The sequence below is a fragment of the Sorex fumeus genome, unplaced genomic scaffold (assembly GCF_029834395.1).
Source record: "Sorex fumeus unplaced genomic scaffold, SorFum_2.1 ptg000024l, whole genome shotgun sequence".
NCBI lineage: Eukaryota > Metazoa > Chordata > Mammalia > Eulipotyphla > Soricidae > Sorex > Sorex fumeus.
Window position 1 is genome coordinate 10,403,791 of NW_026606081.1, and position 22,725 is coordinate 10,426,515.

A 22,725-nucleotide genomic window follows, 5' to 3' on the forward strand; every position below is an offset into this window, starting at 1 on the left:
GTTCTGATCTTCGTCAACGCTCAAGAATCAGGGACGCTGTCTCATTTGCCAAGACATCAAAAATCAGATGGGCTGGACACGTAATGAGGTTTACAGACAACCGCTGGACTAGAGCCATTACTGATTGGATTCCACGAGACATCAAAAGATCACGTGGACGCCCACCTATAAGATGGTCAGACTTCTTCGTCAAGACCCTAAATGATCGGTTTGAGGCTCTACATGTTCCTAAAACGAACAGATACCATTGGGCTACGCTAGCACGCAACCGGGATGAATGGAGACGTTACTGGCACCTGCTCGAATAAATCGATGAATAACGGGGATTAAGTGATTAAGTGATTAAGTGATTCCTAACAGCTGCATAGTATTCCATTGTGTAGATGTACCGTTTCTTTAACCAGTCATCTGTTTTCGGTCACTTAGTTGTTTCCAGATTCTGGCTCTTGTGAAGTGCTGCTATGAAAACAAAGGTGCAAATGTCAATTCCTTAAAGATGCTTTTAGCGTCATTGTCACTGAGGATTCTGCCTACACTTTCCTCCATGCACCTTATGGATTCAGTTCTAATATTGAGGTCTTTAATCCTCTTTGATATGACTTTTGTGGCTGGAATTAGAGATCTCAGTTCATATTTTGCAAGCATCTTTACAGTTTTGCCAGCACCACTTGTTAAAAAGGCTTTCCTTGCTCCATTTCACATTTCTCGCTTTTATCAACGATTAAGTGATCATATATTTGAGAGTCTGTGACAGAATATTCAACTCTATTTCATTGGTCTGCGGGTCTGTTTCTATTCCAATACCATGCTGTTGTAATTACTACTGCTTTGCAGTAGAGTTTGAAATTGGGGGAGGTAATGACACCCATCTTCTTTTTGCCATGGATTGCTTTAACTATTTGTCGGGGTTTGATTCCTCCGCCCCTCTCGGAGAGCCCGGCAAGCTACGGAGAGTATCTCGCCCGCACGGCAGAGCCTGGCAAGCTCCCCGTGGCGAATTCGATATGCCAAACACAGTAACAACAAAGTCTCCAATGGAGACATTACTGGGCCTGCTCAAGCAAATCGACGAACAACAGGAGGGCCTTTACCTTTACCTTATTGTTCCATATGAATTTCAGGAGTGTTTTGGCTATTTCTTTGAAGAATGTCATGGGTATCCTTTACGGGACTGCAGTCAATCTGTATAATGCTTTGGGAAATATTGCCATTTTGACAGTATTAATCCTCCTGATCCATGAGCAAAGGATGTGTTCCCATTTTCTAGTTTCCTCTTTTATTTCTTGATGTACTCTTTTGTAATTTTTCTTGTATAAGTTCTTCACCTCTTTAGTTAAGCTGATTTCAAGATACTGGATTTTCTGAGGCGCTATTCATTTTTTTAATTTTATTATTGAATCACTGTGAGATACGGTTACAAGCTTTCATGTTTGAGTTTCAATCACAAAATGATCAAACACCCATCCCTCCACCAGTGCACATTCTCCACCACCAATATCCCCAGTATGCCCCCCATTTACAATCCTCCCCCTGCCTCCAGGGCAGGCATTTAACCCCACAGTCTCTCTCTACTTTTGGGCATTATGGTCTGCGACACAGATACTGAGAGGTTTGGTCCTTTATTTACTATCAGCACACATCTCCCATACGGACTGATCCCTCCAACTACATTTTACCTGGCGTTCCCTTCTCTATCTGAGCTGCCTTTTCCTCCAGCATGTGAGGCCAGCTTCGATGCTGAGTCACTATTTTGAATGAGATTTTTTTTAATATCTCTTTCTCTTCTCTCATTATTTCTATATAGGAAAGCCATGGACTTTTTAAAAAAGAAGTTTTATTGCATCACCATGAGATACAGTTACAAACTTGCATGATTGCATTTTAGTCAAACAATACTTGAGTGCCCATCCCTCCACCAGTGCACATTTTCCATCACCATTGTTCCCAGTGTCCCACCCATGACTCTAACCCCACCCACTCCCTGCCTCTGTGGCGGGTACAATCCTTCTTACTCTCGCTCTAATTTGGGGCATTGTGATTTTCAATATATATATATATATATATATATATATATATATATATATATGGGGCTGGAGCGATAGCACAGCGGTAAGGCATTCGCCTTACAAGCGGCCAACATGGCCGACCCGAGTTCGATTCCTCCGCCCCTCTCAGAGAGCCCGGCAAGCTACCGAGAGTATTCGATATGCCAGACATAGTAACAACAAAGTCTCCAATGGAGACGTTACTGGGCCCGCTCGAGCAAATCGACGATCAACGGGAGGGCCTTTACCTTTTATATATATATATATATATTGAGAGGTCATCGTATCTGGTCCTTGGTCTACTTTCAGCACATATCCCTCATCCTGGAAGATCTCTCCAATCATCATTTACACAGTGGTTCCTTCTCCGTCCCAACTGTTTTCCCCCCAAGCACATGGAACTGGCTTCTAAACCATGGTGTGATCCTCCTGACCCTATCTCTACTGTCCTTGAGTGTTAGTCTCATATTAGAAAGCCATGGACTTTTGAATGTTGATTTTGTAGACTGCTACTTTAACTACACAACTTATTGTTTCTAGGAGCTTTTTGTGTAGAGACTTTAGGATTTCTTAAGTATAGTAACATGTCATCGGCAAACAGCGATAGCTTGACCATTTCCTTTCCTATCTTGATGCCTTTGATATCTTTTTCTTGCCTGACTGCTATGGCAAGAACTTCCAGTACTATATTGAATAGGAGTGGCAAGAGTGGGCAACCTTGTCTTTTCTCCAATCTTAGAGAAAAGGCTTTTAGTTTCTCCCCATTGAGAATAGTACTTGCTGTGGGCTTGTTGTAGATAGCTTTGACTATACTGAGGAAATCTTCAATTCCCATTTTGTTGAGAGATTTTATCATAAATGGTTGCTGGATCTTTTCAAATGCTTCCTCTGCATCTATGATATGATTGAATGGTTTTTACCTTTTTTTCTATATGTTGTACCATGCTGATTTACTTGTGAGTGTTAAACCATTCATGCACCTTCTGGATGAATCCTACTTGGTCATAGTGAATGATCTCTTTGATGAGTCTTTAGATTCTGTTTGCTAGGGTTTTGTTGAGGATCTTTTCATCTATGTTCATCAGTGATATCGGGTTGTAATTCTCTTTCTTTCTGGTATCTCTGTCTGCTTTGGCTATCAGGATGATATTTGCCTCATAGAGACAGTTTTTAAGTGTTTCTGATTCTTGAATTTCCTGGAAATGCTTGAAATGAATTGGGAATAAGTCCTCTTTAAAAAATTTGAAGAATTCACTAGTTAATCCATCTGGGTCAGGACTTTTGTTTTTCTGGAGACTTTTTATTACTATTTCATTTTGTCGATGGTCATAAGTCTGTTCAGGTACTCCAAAAACTCTTGATTCAACCTTGGGAGGCCATAGGAATCCAGGAATTTATCCATTTTCTTGAGGTTTTCTTATTTTATGGCATAAAGATTCAATAAAATGTCTAAAAAAAGTAAATAAATAAAAATAATTCTGTAAGAACATTTTTTAAGATTGAAAGGTTTAGCAGTAAGAGAAATACTGTGCAATTAACTAATAGTTTGTTATTGATCTCAGAATTAAGTATTTTTTAAAGTCAAATCAACATTTTAAACAAAATAAACCAGTTTTGCAATGAAGATAAATGTTAAATATGATTTTGATATTTGATTAGTTTCTAGAAAAATGAAATCTGTTCAGAATTACATAGGCATATGAATCTTATTTAAATGTCAACTTTATTAAATTTAAATATGTCGATAGCACAGCGGGTAAGGCATTTGCACTGCAAGCGGCATCTCAATAGGAGTGGCAAGAGTGGACAACCTTGTCTTATCTCCAATCTTAGAGGAAAGGCTTTTAGTTTCTCCAATTGAGAACAGTACTTGCTGTGGGCTTGTTGTAGATGGCTTTGACTATACTTGCAAAGCCTGGCAAGCTACCCGTGACGTTTTCAATATGCCAAACACAGTAACAACAAATCTCACGATGGAGATGTTACTGGGCCCGCTCGAACAAATTGATGAACAGCGGGAGGACCGTGATGACCGTGACTGTGATGCTACAATTTATAATCTGTAGTGTTTTATGTACTCTAGGTTCATGGGGGCATTTGTATATGTATGTAGGTACACACATATACAAACACATATATATGTAGGGCATTATATACATAAGTAGGTTTATAAGGGACAATACTCAGTATAATCAGGGATTACTCCTAGATGTATGCTTAGGGATCACTCCTAGTAGGCCATGGGGATACTAGTTAATAAACTTAGATTATATGCCTGCAAAGCAAATGCCCTATCAATGATACTATTCTTCTAGCCCCAGGCCATATTATTTTTTAAGCAATGTAAGAAGAAAAAACTTTAAATAAAAATTAAAGATGGAAACCATTGGATTTTAAGTTAGAGAAAACTGCTATAGGGCAGTGGGGAAATGAATCAGAATGTCTTTGTTGGGTTTCTTATATGAAATCTTTGATTCAATGACTTATAAATGTAGCAAGAAAGTAATTGTGGAATGCTACTCAGCTATTAAAAGTTGAAATCTTGCCATTTGCAGCAGCATGGATGGATTTTGAGGGGATTATATTAAATGAGATAATCAAATGGCAAAACAAAAGCCATATTATTTCACTTATATATGATAAATAAAGAATAAACTAAGAAAAAACTCATATTCTTGTAACATATAGTATTTTCTAGAGGAAAAGGGTGTGGGTAGGAAGAATGAGTAGGAAGTAGAACACCCATAACATGACAGTTCATGGAAACTAGGCTTGCTTTGTTTTATTCATTCTTGGTGGTGTACAGGGCTACTTCTGGCTCTGTGCTTGAGATTCACTTTCAGGTGTTCAAGGGGCTGTGCAGTGCTTAGAATAAAACATCAGCCTCTGCTTGCAAGGCAAACACTTGACAAATTAAGCTATCTCTCCATCACTGGAAACTAGATTTTTGATGATTAATATGTAGTACACAGATGTCAAAATATAAAGCTATACACTTGAAATTTTGTAATATTTATAAACAAATATTCCCTTAACTTGAAAGACTATATTTACATTTCTTAAGTTATAGTCAAAACTAAAAATAGAGACTGTTTAGTTATAAGTATTTTTTATGATTAACTAATGCTATATTTTAGATACAGATGAATAGCACTCAAAAATTTATGCAGCTTGAAAGAGGAAGACTTTCATCCAACTGTAGCAAAAATATCTTTCTGATTTTGAATCTTTGAGACATACCCTGAGGATGGATAGGATTTGGATCATTAGAAAAAAATCATTTAAAATGCTCAAGTGTTTCAACAAAAGTGATAGATATAGTGTTGCATGTAACAGATATGTTTTATCAGGGCGAAATAAGGCCATTTGAATGGAACATCAGGTTAGGTTATGACTTTGGGGGTTTTAGAATTATCTATTTAAAGAATATGGATATTATTCTATTATCATTAGTGAGCAATTGTAAAAATGAAAGGAAAATGGACAGATTTTAGTAGTGCTTTGGGAAGATTACTCTGACATCCTTGAGCTAGAATTGGACACACCTAAAATAAAGAATGTCACTCATTTTGACTAAATGATGAGTAAATTATGATGTTGATAGTGTACAAAGAAATTAGATATAAAAGGGATTAAAACTAAAGTTTAAATAGGCCTTGGTGAATGTTGAATAAGAATATGGGGAATAAGATATAGTAACTAATTAAGTATGAGTGACATTTTCAATCTGGCTGACAAGAGGTAATTGAAGCTTAGGAAAAATGTGTATTTTTAGTATAGTAAATGTCAGTAGACAGCTGAAAATATAAGACTCAACAAAGGAAATAGTTAAGTATCAGCAATATACACTAAGGACTCTTTTATAATGTGATGAGTTGAAATAAGAAAAATTATTTTCAGGGAGAAAAGTAAAAAATAATATTGCATTTTTAGGAATGTATTTATATTTTGGTCAAGACAATAAAAAGAATCAGTTAATTAGACTTCTTGATGTTAGCATATTGGAGAGAAAAAATAGTAAAAAGGATGGTAATGTAATAAAAACTTAAATAAGAAAATTTCACTGAGAGTATTAAATAAAAGAAATAAAACCAAAAGAAACATAGTAAACTTTATAAATAATGAAGTTATGACAACTGATATTCCCTAAACTTATCATAAAATGCTATTCATTCTTTTGTATTTAAGAAAAATCTTAGAAAACAAAGCTGGCAACATGGGGCCAGAATAATAGTATAGCAGGTAATGTGCTTTCCTTGAACGCTGTAAAGCTTGGTTCAATCCCCAGTACCCTATGGGAAACCCCCAAACCTGCCAGGAGTGATCCTTGAGTACAGAACCAGGAGTAAGCCCTTAGCACCAGCAGCTATAACAGAGTGCTAAAAATCTTCAAAAAATCAACACCCTTCCCTCCACTGGCCTCAATAAAAACTGGCAAGAAAACAGAAGCAGATGCTTCAAGTGATAAATCAGGAAAATGTTATCCAGAAATTCTCTAACTTGAGAACTTTATTTCAATTTAGTTTAAATAAAGGTGTCGAAAATCAGATGGGCTGGTCACGTAATGAGATTTAAAGACGACCGTTGGACAGGAGCTGTTACTGACTGGATTCTACGGGATGTCAAAAGACCGCGTGGCCGCCCACCTACCAGATGGTCAGACTTCTTCGTCAAGATCATGAACGATCGGTTTGAGGCCCTTCATGTTCCCGGAGCGAACAGATGCCATTGGGCTACACTAGCATGCGACAGGGACAAATGGAGACGTTACTGGTGCCCGCTCGAGCAAATCGACAACTAACGGGAAGTTATGTGATTATGTGATTATGTGAGTTTAAATAAAAAATATTTTTTTAAAAATAAAAAAATTAGTAGTTCATCTTAACTCATAGAGCAGTAATTATCACTTTTCCCTTTATTTTTATTTAGACATTGTAGTTTATAATACTGTTAATAAGTTCAGCATACTACAGGCATACTTCAACATCACACTACCAGAGAATCAACATCCCTCCACCAGTATCTCAATAATTTTTTTAAGGTTCATAACTCCTAATTGAACTAATGAATTGAGAAGTAGGAGATGGTCTCCCAAGCAGTGTTCAAGAAGGCTAAGGAACCTACCTGCATTTTGGACAAGTAAGTTGCAGTTGACTGTAAGACCCTGGGAATGCAATGTTTGACCTCTAAAGTGCTAGAGATACCCAGGCCAACCTGGCAGATCTAGTGGCTTCCAGGACTGCATCCAACAGTGTTCTCAGTATCATGTGAACCTGGGAATAGAACCAGGAAGAGAAGTTTCCTGGCATAACCCTAAAGTGCTTTACAATCACATAGCCCCCTATAATGAACCTTTTCATTTTATAGGTATTCAGGGCTTAGTTATGGTTCTGAACTTGAAAATCATTAATTCACTTTATTCTAAACATTATACAGTAGTATGTTTTCATTTTACATTTTGTTTTAAATAAAATTGTATAATGTTTCCATTGGTTAAAATATTACATAATATTTGGAGGTTTATTTTTGTACCTGCATATATTTGTATATATGTGTATATATGTACATATATACATATTGATCATAATACAGTTTACATATGTCAAAATATAAACATTTTTATATCAAATACATTCTTTTTTTAATTTTCACCACTCATCAAAATTTCAGTACCATCCACAATATCAAACTGAGCCTCTACTACCCTCAATTCCCCTACATCCTTTTCTCCTTTTTCTCCCTGTCTAGATACAGCTGTATTTATCATAGGCTAAGAGTTATTCTTCTTGTGTTTTGTCACTTCATTTTTTTTTGTTTTTTTATCAACCAGTATGACAGAGACAGTCGATTATTTCACCTTCTGACTTATTTCCTTTAGCATAATTTCTTTAAATTATCTCTGTGTTGCCCCCAAATATTATTTCATCTTATTTAAATAACTGGCTAGCATTATATTTAGTATGTATAACATAACTTCCTTTTTGTTTTTTAGCCAAAGTTGAATGGATAATGTACTATTATTGTAGTAAGGTGTCATGTCATGCAGACTCGTGAATACACAATCATCATGTGTATAGATCCACAAAAGGATCTATAGAAAATTTTGTTTGTTTGTTTTTTGTTTTGTTTTGGGGTCACATCCAGCAATGCTCAGCATTTGTTTCTGGTGGTCTCAGGGAAACATATGGGATCCTGGGGATTGAACCAGGGTCAGCCATATGCAAGGTAGATTACATACCCACTGTTGGATTGCTCCAGCCCCTAACACAATTTACTTTTGCAGCATCTCATTGATAAGCCTTTAGATTGCTTCCATATCTTGATGATTGTGAACAATGAATGCTTCTAAAAGCATAAAAGTGCTTATATGTCTTTAAGTTTATATTTTTATATCTTGGATAAATATTTAGGAGTGATATTGTTAAATCATTGTTTTTCTATTTATCATTTTATTTATGGTATTTGCCATTCTGTTTTTCAGAACATGAGAAATTTACATTTCTACCAACAATGTGGAATTCCTTTTCTGTCTACTCTTGCTAGTACTTGTTTTCAGTCTTTCAGATGTGACATTTCCTCATGGGTGAAGTGATACTTATTTGTGATTTTGATTTGCATTATTCAAATAACAAGTGAAACTTAACAATTTTTTTCATATGACTGTTGGCCATCTGTATATATTCTTTGGGGAATCATCTATTCAAGGATTGTGCCCAGTTTTGAGATTTTTTTTCTGTTTTTTTTCTTTTTTGCTAGCTTCGTTTTGGTTGCTATTGTTTTTGTTAAATTGCATGAATTCCTCAGGATATTAACCTCTTTATAGACTGAATTTTTATTTATGTTGTGGTTTCTTTCACTGTACAAAATGTTTTCAGTTAGTTATAGGTCATAAATTTCTAATTTTGATTTCCTTGCAGTTGGAAACAAGTTCCCCAGAATATGTCTGGTCCATACTCAGGAAAATATCATTGACGCTTTCTTTGTACTCTATGGTTCCATGGTTTACATTAAAGTTTTTAATTAATTTTAAATTAATTTTGGTGTTTGGTATTACTGATTTAGTTTTCTTTATTTTGTTCTCTTGTTCTTTCTGTGTTCAAATTTACAAACACCATTTGCTGAAGAACCTTTCTTTTCATGAAATTTTTATAGGTCTTGCATTGAATCCTTCTATTGCTTTTGGGAGGATTCTCATTTTAGGAATGGTTTTCTTCTAATGCTCAAGCATAAAGTATCTTTCCACTTTTTTATGTCTTTTTCCTTCTATTTTAAAAATGTCTTTCAGCTTTCAGCATATTGATACTTCACCTACTTTGTTCAGTTTACTACAAGGCAATTTATCCTCTGATGTGATTTTAAGTAGCATTAAAAAAAAACTGTTTCTCTTTCCTTTTCTTGCCCCCTTATCAAAGATTAGATGATTATATGTTTGGGAGGAAATGTCAATATATTCAACTCTGTTCCATTGGTCTGCAGCTCTGCCTTTGTTCCAGTACCATGCTGTTTTAATTATTACTGCCTTTTAGTAGAGTTTGAAGTTAGGGAGGTTGATTCCTCCCATTTTCTTTTTCCCAAGAATTGCTTTAGCTATTCATGGGGGCTTATTGTTCATAGAAATTTCAGGAGTGTTTGCTCCATTTCTTTGAAGAATGTCATGGGTATCCTTATAGGGATTGCATTGAATTTGTACAGTGCTTTGGGAAGTATTGACATTTTGATAATATTGATTCTCCCCATCCATGAACAGGGGATATTTTTCCATTTCCTTGTGAAATGGAGCAGGGAAAGCCTCTTTAATAAACTGTGCCAGCAAAACTGGACAGCTACATGCAAAAAAGTGGGCTCAGATCTCTGCCTAACACCATGCACAAAAGTAAGATCGAAATGGATTTATGACCTCAACAGCAGACCGGAATCCATAATGATTATTGAAGACAAAGTTGGCAAACCTCTACATGATATTGAAGCTAATGGTATCTTCAAAGATGTCACGCCACTGGCCGAGCAAATGAAAACAGAGATAGACAAATGGGACTATTTTAAACTAAGAAGCTTCTGCACCTCAAAAGAAACAGTGACCAAAATACAAAGACAGCCTACAGAATGGGAAAGGATATTCACCAAATACACATCTGACAAGTGGTTAATATCAAGGATATACAAGGTACTGGTAGAACTCCACAGGAAGAAATCACCCAAGCCCATCAAAAAATGGGGCGAGGAAATGAACAGAAACTTCCGCAAATAAGAAATCCGAATGGCAAAAAGGCACATGAGAAAATGCTCTACATCATTAATCATCAGAGAGATACAGATCAAAACAACAATGAGATATCATTTCACACCACAGAGACTGGCCCACATCCACAAGAATGAAAGCAACCGGTGCTGGCATGGTTGTGGCGAGAAAGGGACCCTCCTTCACTGCTGTTGGGAATTCCGGCTGGTCCAACCCTTTTGGAAAACAGTATGGGCGATTCTCAAAAAATTAGAATTTGATCTCCCATTTGACCCAGCTATAGCACTCCTGGGAATATATCCCAGAGAGGCAAAAAGATATAGTTGAAGTGACATCTGCAATTGTTTGTTCATTGCAGCACTCTTTACAATAGCCAGAATCTGGAAAAAACCTGAGTGCCTGAGAACAGATGACTGGTTAAAGAAACTTCGGTACATTTACACAATGGAGTACTATGTAGCTGTTAGAAAAGATGAAGTTATGAAATTTACATACAAGTGGTACTACATGGAAAGTATCATGTTAAGCGAAATGAGTCAGAAAGAGCAGGATAGACACAGAAAGATTGCATTCATCTGGGGAACATAAAGCAACAAAAAGAGAGACTAACACCCAGGAATGGCTAAGATTAGTACCAGGAATTTTGCTCCATGACTTGAATGCCAGCCACACATGCTAGGTGAAAAGGAAGCTCAGATAGAGAAGAGAGCACCAAATAAAGGGTGTTGTGAGGACCCTCCCAGGGTGGGAGAAGCATGCTAAAAGTAGTCTATAGACCAAACATGATTGCCATTCAATGCCTCTCTTGCAAACCACAGTACCCAAAAGAAGAGAGAGAGAACAATGGGGAATGCCCTGCCACAGAGGCAGGGTAGGACAGGGGGAGATGGGGGGTGGGGGGGATGCTGGGACCCGTGGTGGTGGAGGATGGGCACTGGTGGAGGGATGGGTACTTGATCATTGTATAACTGAAACCCAAGCACAAAAAATTATAAGTCTATAACTGTACCTCATGGTGTTTCACTAATAAAAAAATAAAATTTTAAAAAAATATTTCTCTTTCCTCTAATTCACTGATTGCATAAAATATAACATATTTATGGATACTGGATTTTGTATCCTGTTATATTACTATAACTATTTTACTTTATCTATCTTTGTAGGGTTTTTATGGCTTTGATTTTCATATATAGATTGTTTGATATTATTTGGGGGTTAACTGACTTTAATATATTTACTCCTGGACATTAGTCATAATTAACTGACTCAGACTTCAGTCTCTGTAGTTCTCACCTCAAAAAGCTGGGTCTTGCCGAGAGACTTCCAGATAGATCCAGACAAGCAGCAAAGATACCCTGGCCTGGATGGGACAGTCTAGAAGCAGAAACCATGGTCTTGATAAAAAGCCATAGCTTAAGAGACAGGATCCCATGGAATAAGAAAAACTAAACTGGCCAACGGACTTAAGCCCAACAGGCTCTACCCCCGAAGCCCAGATAATTAAGTCTTGGAATCTATATGTCTTACTGTGTTTATCCAAATAACTGCAGATATTAGTAAGAAGTAAACTTAATTGTTTAATACATTCTAGCAGCAAGGGAAAGAGAAAAACAATATAGAAGCTTGTTGCCCCTGAGAAAATTTCTCAGTTTAGTCTCAGACAGAGTATCTTCTTGAGTCAATCCCCACAAAATAATTGCCTCCATCAAAACTTTACCTTATCAATCACACCTGCATGCACTCCTATACCTTGAACTCCCTCAACATTCTATAAGTATGCTAATAGTCTGTCATTAACAGACCATTTTGACGTCTATCTGTGTCCCTAGTCTCTTTGCTTCTCTGGTAGGAAGGCCTCCTGGAAGACAGTTCTCAACTTTGGAGCACCTTATTTACATAGATGTCCTGTTGTGATATTTTGACTTGTTCTTTTCAAATTTATATTTTATTTATTTATTTATTTATTCAATCACTTTGCTTAAGGTTTGCAGTTCTGTATCAAAAAGAGTATTGTCAAGATTGGCATCTTTGTGTACTTCCAATTCTTAAGGGAAATACTTTTAATATTTTACCATCTTATCTGACTGTTGTCTCTGTCATATTACATTGAGTTATATTCATTACATTGAGTTATATTCCTTTTATTGCATTGAGTTATATTATGATTACATTGAGTTATATTACTTTTATTTCTAATTTACTATTTTTATTACATATGGTATTGAATTTTGTCAAATGTCTGTTAATATATGGCCTTGGAGTTTTTATCTGTTTGTTGCGGTATGGATTACATTAATTGATTCCTGTATGTTGTTTTGTCCTCACTTTTCTGAAATAAATACCATTTTTTCATCATAAATGATTCTCTTGGATTTAATATGCCAAAGTTTTTTGAACACTTTTGAACCTATGTTTATCAAAAATGTAGTCTATAATTTTCTTGTCAAATGATCTGTTTGTAAGACCTTCGGATCAATATAATGTTCCCATGTAAATAATATTACCCCTTCTCTTTTTCTGGAAGAGTTTTAGAAAGAGAGATATAAGATTTTGTTTGAAAGTTTAATACATTTCACTTGTAAAATCAACTGGTTCTGGATTTTTGTTCTTAAGGAGGTCTTGATTACTGTTATAATTTCTGTAATTGATATTGATCTGCTCAAGCAATTGATGTCTCCCTGGTTGACTCTTGGGAAGTTTTATAAAGTTTGCCTATTTATTCTGTTTCACCCAATTTGTACATAAACATTTGTGGCAATATCAGATTCATTTTTCTTTTCAATTTCTGCAATTGTAATTTTATGATTTTTGATTATGATTAACTTATTAGAGCTTCCCTCTTTTCCTTTTCTGCAGTAGTAAAGGATTATCAATTTCTTTAACACAACTTTTGGTTCATTGATCTTTTATATCAAGATTTTATATTATTTATTTCACATATATATTACTGTTCAGTATTTCATTATTCATAGTTCTCAGTTTATTTTTTACCAGTCACAGAATCCCTTTTGTCCTAAGTGGTGGGGAAATGAAGCTCTACAGACTCTGTGAGATTCTATACTTGGTCCTAGGCCTCAGTCAGAAAGTAGCAAGTTAGTTCATCACTGTAGTGTTTCCTTGTGTCATCCTGGATTCAACAGAGCATATGCACTTCTACTCATTTTACTACCAGATATGCCATAGCTACCTTCCCTGTCCCACCACCTGTGTGTCAATTATCCATAGAGAAATTAATCCCTGGATCAATCTAGTAGTTAATGAACAAGACACATTTTCCTGTTGGTTTCAGATAGTACTGTTCGTGACTCCCTTCCACAGTTCTCTAATATGTAATAAAGCAGAATTCACTGTAAGAGATTTAAGATTATGCTATTTTTTTCTAAATTTCAACCACCCCACGCTTCCTGCAAAAATGTTTTAATGCTTCAATTATATATTGCCTATTACCTTTTTATATTTATAACAGATTCACGAAATTCTACAATAGTGTAACTGTTCAAAGTATGATGTAAGTCAGAGCAACATGTGGGTTTATTAGTCTTCAAAACTAGCCTTTTGGTCAACTTTTTAATTTTTTTAACTGGAGTGGGGGCAGGAAGGGGGCTTGAGAGCAGTGCTAAGGAAATCCAGCAACATTACCACTAACTCTTGGCCAGCACAATTCACTGTCTGAGGCCAAATACGTGATGCTGGACCCTGCAGTGATGAGGATATCAGGATACACTGGTGATGTTGGGGACCTGTATCTGTATCTAGTGATGTTGGGGGCCTGGGCTGTATCTAGTGATGTATCTAGGAACCAGGTGGTGCCAGGAATCAAATATGAGTCAGGTGCTTGCTAGGTATGTACCCAATGTTGTACTATTTCTTTGCATTCAGATTGTTGATTTTGACTAGAATAATTAGTATGTTTGTAGAAGACTAAGAAATTTCATATGATGTTACTCCTAATTATCTCAAATGGACAATGTGCATTTTCTCAGATAGTTGCAGAGTCCAAAAGAGAAAGTAAAATTCAGAAAAGCTCTCAAGATCTATGCTCATGAGTCTGATATGATCACTTTACCCCTATCAATTATCCAAAGGCAAACTCAATATTAGCCCCTACTTTAATGGTAGTAATAGTCTCCATATCTTGAAGGAGGAATTTAGAGAGTGACTGCCCAAGAATTGTGGAATAAGAATATTACTTGTGAATACTAATATTCACAATGTCTATCAGCAATGTGACTTAGACTGCCCTTTAGTTAAAGGATAATATTTTATTTTACTATGGACAATTTTGCTCTTGTACTGTGACTAGAAATGCTTGAAATGTTTTTCTTTTTAAAAGTCATTGAATTCTTTACTCTTTTCCTTCATCTTTTATGTTTGACTTAAAACTTAATAGCAGCTTGACTCTGATAAAGTCTTTTGAATAGCTGAAATTCTGTTATTAAAGACCTTTATTTTGTAACTTAAGTATATATGCCAGTATTATGACTGAGAACTAGACTTTTCTCATTAAAGGGTGCTTAAATTTTTTAAAATCACAGAATAACATATATGAACTAATACAAAGGTATTATTAAAACTTTATATTTCCAAGAGTCAACAAATAAAAAACAAAAGTAATATTTAGGCATTTGTTAATATACCCCTATTTTACATTATAGATATTCTCAGAAAGTATTAGAAATATGAACCCTGAGGTAGTTTGTTTCATAAGGAGCAAATATCTAATGCAACATGTCTTGTCATCTAAATTTTATCCTGACATAGATATATATTTATGAGTTTTAAGTTTTTGTCTAATTGTTCATTTAAGACTTTGGAAGATTTGTTGAGTAGGAGACTGGTGGCCTCAGAAACATAATAATTAATTCTATTTTTTAAGAACAAAAGATGAAATTGAGAATAAAGTGTATACAAGCCAATAAATATTTAATAGAGTTGGGAATATGTCCTCTCAATATTCTATGTATTTGTTTTGTTACATCATATGCAGAATTTTTTTTTGTTTTGCATAGGTGGAAATTTAGCACAGCGGTAGGGAGTTTGCCTTATAAGCGGCCAACATGGCCGACACAAGTTTGATTCCTCCACCCCTCTCGGAGAGCCTGGCAAGCTACTGAGAGTATCTCGCCCACACAGCAGAACCTGGCAAGTTCCCCGTGATGTATTCGATATGCCAGATACAGTAACAACAAAGTCTCATGATGGAGACGTTACTGGGCCCACTCGAGCAAAATCGATGAACAACGGTAGGACCGTGACCATGACCATAGGTGGAAATAATGAAGAATTAATAGATAAATCACATAACCAAATTTGAATTTGCAAGTACTATGCCTTAAGAAGTGGTAATTACTAATAACTTTTAGAGCTAGTGCCCTGTATAATCACTGAAGCAGTTTGAAACATACTAAGTGACTCTAAGGAAGAGAGCCTCGACTGAATATTGAGTCCAGAGACAATAATCAGCACTCCAATTTTTTTTATATTTTTATAATTTTTAATTCATTTTCCCAAATGTTTTAAGATATAACCTTATGAGGTCAGAAGGTAATAAGATAGAGCTAGAAATTTTATGGCAATAGAATGTGCAGGTTGTATGAGGATAATGAAAATAACATATTTGTATTTCTACTTTCTCATTCACCTATTCTTTTATTCTATTTATTTTTTCCCATTTGACATCATATGTCATCCTGCTCCAAAGTAGAGAAAAACCTGTAATACAAACTAGTGGGAAATCTATTACTGGTTCAATTTAAAGTAAAATGAGAAACTGAAAAAGAACTTGTTGATCTGTTTATTTTATGTATTTTTTTAAAAGGAAAGGCTGATTTAAAATTCTCTAACAGAATATTGGGAACTGTGTATTAATTCTAGGCACATATATGAGGGCAATACCTATGTGGTTCAATATTGCTACAAATTCATGTATTTATAGATTTTGGGACATTTAGTCAAATCCCATGTTATGATGTGACCGTTAACCAGGAAGAACTTATTCAGTCTCCATTATTCACAAACCTTTACTCCTTACCTTTTTTTTTTTCAGCTCCAGTAGTAAAATCACTTTTTAGTATACATTCTACATAAAGCAGTGTGTATTTTGAAAAGCATATGGATTAGTATTATGTATGGCACATGGATAAATGTCTTTATTTTTTCCCATTTGAACATCTTCCTAGTCAGATAGATCAGTGAGGAGATAACTCTAAGATTTATACAAACATTAGCTTTTTACCCTTTGAAAAGTAAGACATAAACAAGTTGTTTTTTCTAATGTATATTTCTTGAAGATTTGTACATACTGTGTTTCAAATGGAACTTTATGGACTTAGGCCAATTGAAACTGGCTTCAATTTTCTTTTAGCTACACTACATCAAGAATGTGTCACCTCTGTTGCCCTGACGACATGAGACAATAGTGGGATGTGCTCTGGAATTACACACTTAGGAGAAGTGACATGTGTCATAAGTGCTTGCTTTCCCATTTAAAAAACAAACATTGGTTATTGGCCAGTCACATTGGTTCATTGGAAAAATGAAGTGAAAACTCATAAGTAAAAACTCATAAGCAAACTTTTCTGATTATTTTAGAAGACAAGCATAATAAAAAGATAAATATTGAAAATAAATTATCTCATATCAGTTGCTGTATTCATTTAAATTTTATTTTTAAATCATTTTTCCTCAGGTACCAGAATTTACAGTTTTGTTAATTAGACACCCAGTGCCAGAGAAAATACTTCTGAAAATCTACCAGATAAAGTTTGTTCATATTTATCTGTATAAAAGGAAATGAGCATGATATAGTCACTAAGTAAAAAAGTGTTTATCCTCATTAATAAACATATTCATAAATCAATAACAATAAATGATGGAATTTATAGTTATACTTGATATTGTTTTCAGATTTTTGTGATCATAGGGGGTAACTGCTATGTTTAGTAGAAGATATATTGACTAAATAAATATATTAAATGTAAGTATGAATTTAATTCACTTTTCCTAATTTCTTTAGAAACTAAGACATATGGTCGGTCCTTAGGCATATATATATTTGACAATGAGATGCTGATTTAGTCACTTGACAACCATTTGGGTGGACGGTGGTGTTTAAAAATATTAACATTTTTCCCCACATCCAAGTCAGCACTGGTTGCTTTTGTTCTTTTTGAATGTGTGCCAGTCTCTGTGGTGTGAGATGATATATCATTGTTGTTTTGATTTGCATGTCCCTGATGACTAGCAATGTGAAGCATTTTGTCATGTGCATTTTGGCCATTTGTATTTCTTTTCTGAGGAAACTTCTGTTCATTTATTCTCCCCATTTTTTGATGGGGTTGGAGGACTTTTCTTGTACAATTCTACTAGAGTCTTGTATAACCTGGATATTAATTCCTTATCAGATGGGTATTGGGTAAGTACTCTTTCCCATTCTGTGGGCTCTTTCTGTATTTTGGTCACTATTTTTTTTTAACTAAGAAGCTTCTTAATTTGATGTAGTCCAATTTGTTTATGTTTGCTTACACTTGCATGGTCAGTGCTGTTTCATCCTTAAAGATGCTATTAGCTTCAATGTCGTGGAGGGTTCTGCCTACATTTTCCTCTATGTACATTATGGATTCATGTCTGATATTGAGGTCTTTAATCCACTTTGTTTTGACTTTTGTACCTGGAATTAGACAGAGATCAGAGTTCATTTTTTTGCAGGTAGCTATCCAGTTTTCCCAGCACCAGTTGTTGAAGAGGCTTTTCTTGTTCCACTTCACATTTCTTGCTCCTTTGTCAAAGATTATATGGTCATATATTTGGGGGTCTTTGGCACACATTCAAAAGAACAAAAGCAACCAGTGCTGGCGTGGATGTGGGGAAAAAGGGATGCTTTTTCACTGCTGGTGGGAATGGCCACTAGTCCAGCCTTTCTAGAAAACAATATGGATAGTCCTTTAAAAACTAGAAATTGAGCTTCCATATGACCCCATAATATCACTTGTGGGAATATATCCCGAGGATTCAGAAAAACACAGTAGAAATGACATCATTACCTATATGTTCATTACAGCACTGTTCACAATAGCCAAAATCTGGAAACAACCAAAATGCCCTAGAACAGATGGTTGATTAAAGAAACTTTGGCATATCTACACAATGGAATACTATGCAGCTGTTAGGAGAGATGAAGTCATGAAACTTGCTTTTTGGAGAGTATCATGCTAAGTGAAATGAGTCAGAAAGAGAAGGACAAACATAGAAGAATTGCACTCATTTGTGAAGTATAAAACAACATAACATGAGGCTGACACCTAAGGATAGTAGATACATGGGACAGGAAGATTGCTCCATAGCTGAAAGCCTGCCTCATGAGCAACGGGGAAAAGGCAGCTGGAATAGAGAAGGGATCACTAAGAAAATAATGGCCTGAGGAAACAGTTGGGATGGGAGATGTTGCTGAAAGTAGATAATGAACTAAACATAATAACCTCTCAGTATCTGCGTTGCAAGCCATAACACCCAAAAGTAGAGAGAGAGTATGGGGAATATTGTCTGCCATGGAGGCAGGGGGAGGGTAGGAAAGGTGGGGTGCACAGGGGGTTATTGGTGGTGGGGAATGTGCACTGGTGGAGGGATGGAGTTTGATCATTGTGTGATTTTAACCCAAACATGAAAGCTTGTAACTAAAGGTAAAAGGTAAAGACCCTCCCGTTGATCATTGATTTGCTCGAGCGGGCCCAGTAACGTCTCCATTGGAGACTTTGTTGTTACTGTGTTTGGCATATCCAATACGTCGCGGGGAGCTTGCCAGGCTCTGCCGGGCGGGCGAGATCCTCTCGGTAGCTTGCCGGGCTCTCTGAGAGGGGCGGAGGAATCGAACTCGGGTCGGCCATGTTGGCTGCGTGCAAGTCAAATGCCCTACTGCTGTGCTATCACTCCAGCCCTGAAAGCTTATAACTATCTCACAGTAACTCAATAAATTTTTTTAAAAGGAAAATATTAACATAAGCATAGGAACACTAGTAAAATCACTTGACTATTTATTTTTTTCTGTATTTTTTGGCTGGGTGTTGTCTTGGTTTATACATGGCATTTTATAGGAGCTACTCCTGGATTTTTGATAAGGAATAACACTTAGAGGTACTCGGGAGACCATAAAGGGATTCTAAACTGGGTTGAGGTAGAAGCTGCCACATGCCGGGCAGGAAAATGAACTTCCATAAAATTATCTGATTTATAATTTTATTGATAAACAAAATAAAACTGATTAAAATATTTGGCATTTTTTGTTGATGTTGTTTCTTTGTTTGGGGGCAACACCTAGTGATCCTCAGGGCTTATTCTTGGCAATGCACTTGGAAATTACCCCTGACCATGATCAACAGACCGTATGTGATGCTGGGGATTAAACCCAAATTGGCTGCATGCAAGGCAAGATTTGCCCTAACTGGAATAAATCTCTGTGCTTCAGGGATCTTTATTGAGTTTTACAATATAATTATGGTGATTAAAGCAGAAACTAATAAAAATAGTAATCAATTGGCTTTGTCACTTTGTTTATAAACTTTGAAGATTTAGATGATTTTCATAATTAACTTTATTTTGACTTCAAAAATAGAGAAAATGTGTTATGTATGCTAAAAAAATCCAGAAATTTCACTACAGTTTATAGAAATGAAAAACAACCTAATTTGACTACTGACAATTGACTAAAATAAGTAAATACACAATGTTAAATTCATATGAAACTGTTATAAATAATAGAAATAAAATCCATCACCTCTTCACTAGTGAATATGATTGAATTTTAAAAAATGCAACAAGACAATAAATTATAGTAGTGTAATTTGCACAATGGCTATAAACTTAAAACAGGTGTTTTTGCATGTATAATAAGTTTTTGTGAAAAGAATGACAACAAGAAAAATAGCTTTAAATTTTATTAATCCTGATTTGGGAGAGAAAAAAAAGAGAAGCATTAAGGACAATTAAGAGTTTTCAAGGTTATTTTAAGTACTGAATTTGGTGTTCTGTCTGTGGATTTATTTTTTATTTTCCTGTGTACTCTAAATAATAAAAACAATGTTTAGAAATAAAGTGGAGTGCTTTAATAGCTGTTAGGTTGGCATGGTGGTAGGATAACAATGTACGTAATTCATTCTAAGCATAGAAACCAGGCAAATTCAGAGAATAGAGGCAGAAAATCTCAAGGATTTGGGGGATTGAAATTTGCGTCTATTTTAGGTTACTTTCTTCCCTACCTATGACTGAAACGATCCCTAGAAAATGAGCTCCTCATATTTGTATCCTTACAAAGTCTCTCAGAGAGTGCTCTTTTCAGTTCTTAATTTTGAACAAAAAAAATTACTTTTGAGTACAGGATAACAGGTATAATCACAGTCCTACTTTAGCATGTATGGAGCACTATATAGATCTTCTAGCCTCCTTTCACTAGGTATCTCAATGATTTTTCAAATATAAAAATTTCAGGTATTATGAACTCATAAATTTAAAGGATTCCAAGGGCTAGAGAGAAAACTCCAAGGGCTGACTGCATACTGATTGCATCCTGATTGAGGCCTCAGTTCAAACCCTGGCACTGACAAGTTTGGCCCGAAAACCAAAAATAAAAATAAACAGTGAAAGAGTTAAAACTATGTTTAAAACTTAGTCTCATGCGTGGATTTGAGTGAAATCATATAAAAATGAAAATTCACTCCCACTGCAAATTGTTTATATGTGGCTAAGTAGAAGCTGGAAGAGTTAAAATGCGCAATTAACTTTTAACTTAAGCTTAAAAATTAAGATAAAAATTTACTGATTCTTCCTTTTTTTAATATAAATTATCTCAGTTGCCTGTGGGTTTAGTTTATTTTTCAAGCTTGAATTTAGAGAAATACCTCAGACTTTGTTAAAACTTTTTGTTTTATGCTTGTAAAAGTATGGAATATTGAGTAAAACACTGCCAGAAATTTTTTTTTTTTAACTCTAACAGAATGCCACAGTTACAGCTTTAAAGTAGGCCATAAAGACTTTGAAATATATGTCTTTTAAAAGACCATAAAATCTTTAACTTATGTCTGCTAATTTTCTCCCAGATTACAGCATTAAACCAGGCTTTGGGTGACATATGACTTCATTTGCTATAGCACTCTTTCAGGCCTGTACTCATGAATCCCAAAGAAGAACTATTTCTCTCTCTAAACTTCAAATAGCACAAAGATTTTTGAATAGTCAGAAAAGATTTGCCTTTGCTTCTTCTTTTACTTGAAAAAAATTTAAATCTTTCCCCAGCTAGTCATGGTTGCCAAACCTATCCAATAAGGAACTCAGCATTCCTAGACTGGGGTTAACAAGCAGTACCTGGTTCTCTGTAATCACTTTAAATAGACCCTTTCATTTGCTGAACAGCTTGATAAAGGATTGTATAAACCATTGTGCTTCTTAGAAAAAGTTAAGTGTGGTGGCTACTAAATTAACCTTTCCCTAGAAAAAATCTAATTTGTGCTTTTGGGTACCTAATCAGAAACTTGGATATTCTGTTACTCAGAAAAACTTCATCTTCTGTAATTGTCATTTCCTTGTTCTCAAATTGTTAGTCATATTTTCAGAAGATTTTGACAAAATCTTGAAAACTCTGCTACAAAAATACTCACAAATTAAATAAATGAATTTATTTTTGACATCAAACCCCAAAAGCCATTATAAGATTACTAGGGTATTGTGTCTGATAAAATTTATGAAACAAATAGATTTTGCCAAGATAAATATTTATATTGAAAAATATGTTTCTCACATACCAAGTTGTAGCTATGATTAAATACTAACAGAAAGCAAGGAATCTTAATCAAATTTTGCCATATGCAGTTTCAGTAAGTATATAGGAGTATTAAAAATCTCTAACTAGAAAAAAACATATTGTGATTAATACATTAATTAAAGAAATTTGTACAAAATTGGGTAAATTTCTACATTGCTTAAAGTAATTTGGATAAAAATTATAATGTTGGGATAAAATTCATCATGTTTTCATGAACTTTTGCAGAACATGATACTTTTTATCCAAATTACTTTAAGCAATGTATAAAAGTTCATGATAAAGTAAAGGTAAAGTAAAGGCCCTCCTGTTGATCATCGAGCGGGCCCAGTAACGTCTCCATTGGAGACTTTGTTGTTACTGTGTCTGGCATATCGAATACTCTCGGTAGCTTGCTGGGCTCTCCGAGAGGGGCAGAGGAATCGAACTCGGGTCGGCCATGTTGGCTGCGTGCAAGGCAGACGCCCTACCCGCTGTGCTATCGCTCCGGGAAAAGTTCATGATAATTTAATTAATATTCAAAGAGTAGAACATGTATGTATTATAATATAAATATTATTAGAATCATATTTACTCTAGTGTATTATTTCAAAATTCTTATGCTACAAATTAATTTTGGTTTTTTTTGTTCCTTT

The 22,725-nt window shown here is 35.2% G+C and overlaps 1 pseudogene; it reads right to left on the reverse strand.

Annotated features, from left to right (window-relative positions):
* Positions 1-8,041: 8,041 nt before the first annotated feature.
* On the reverse strand, positions 8,042-8,136 carry LOC130023836 (uncharacterized; annotated as a pseudogene).
* Positions 8,137-22,725: the final 14,589 nt, after the last annotated feature.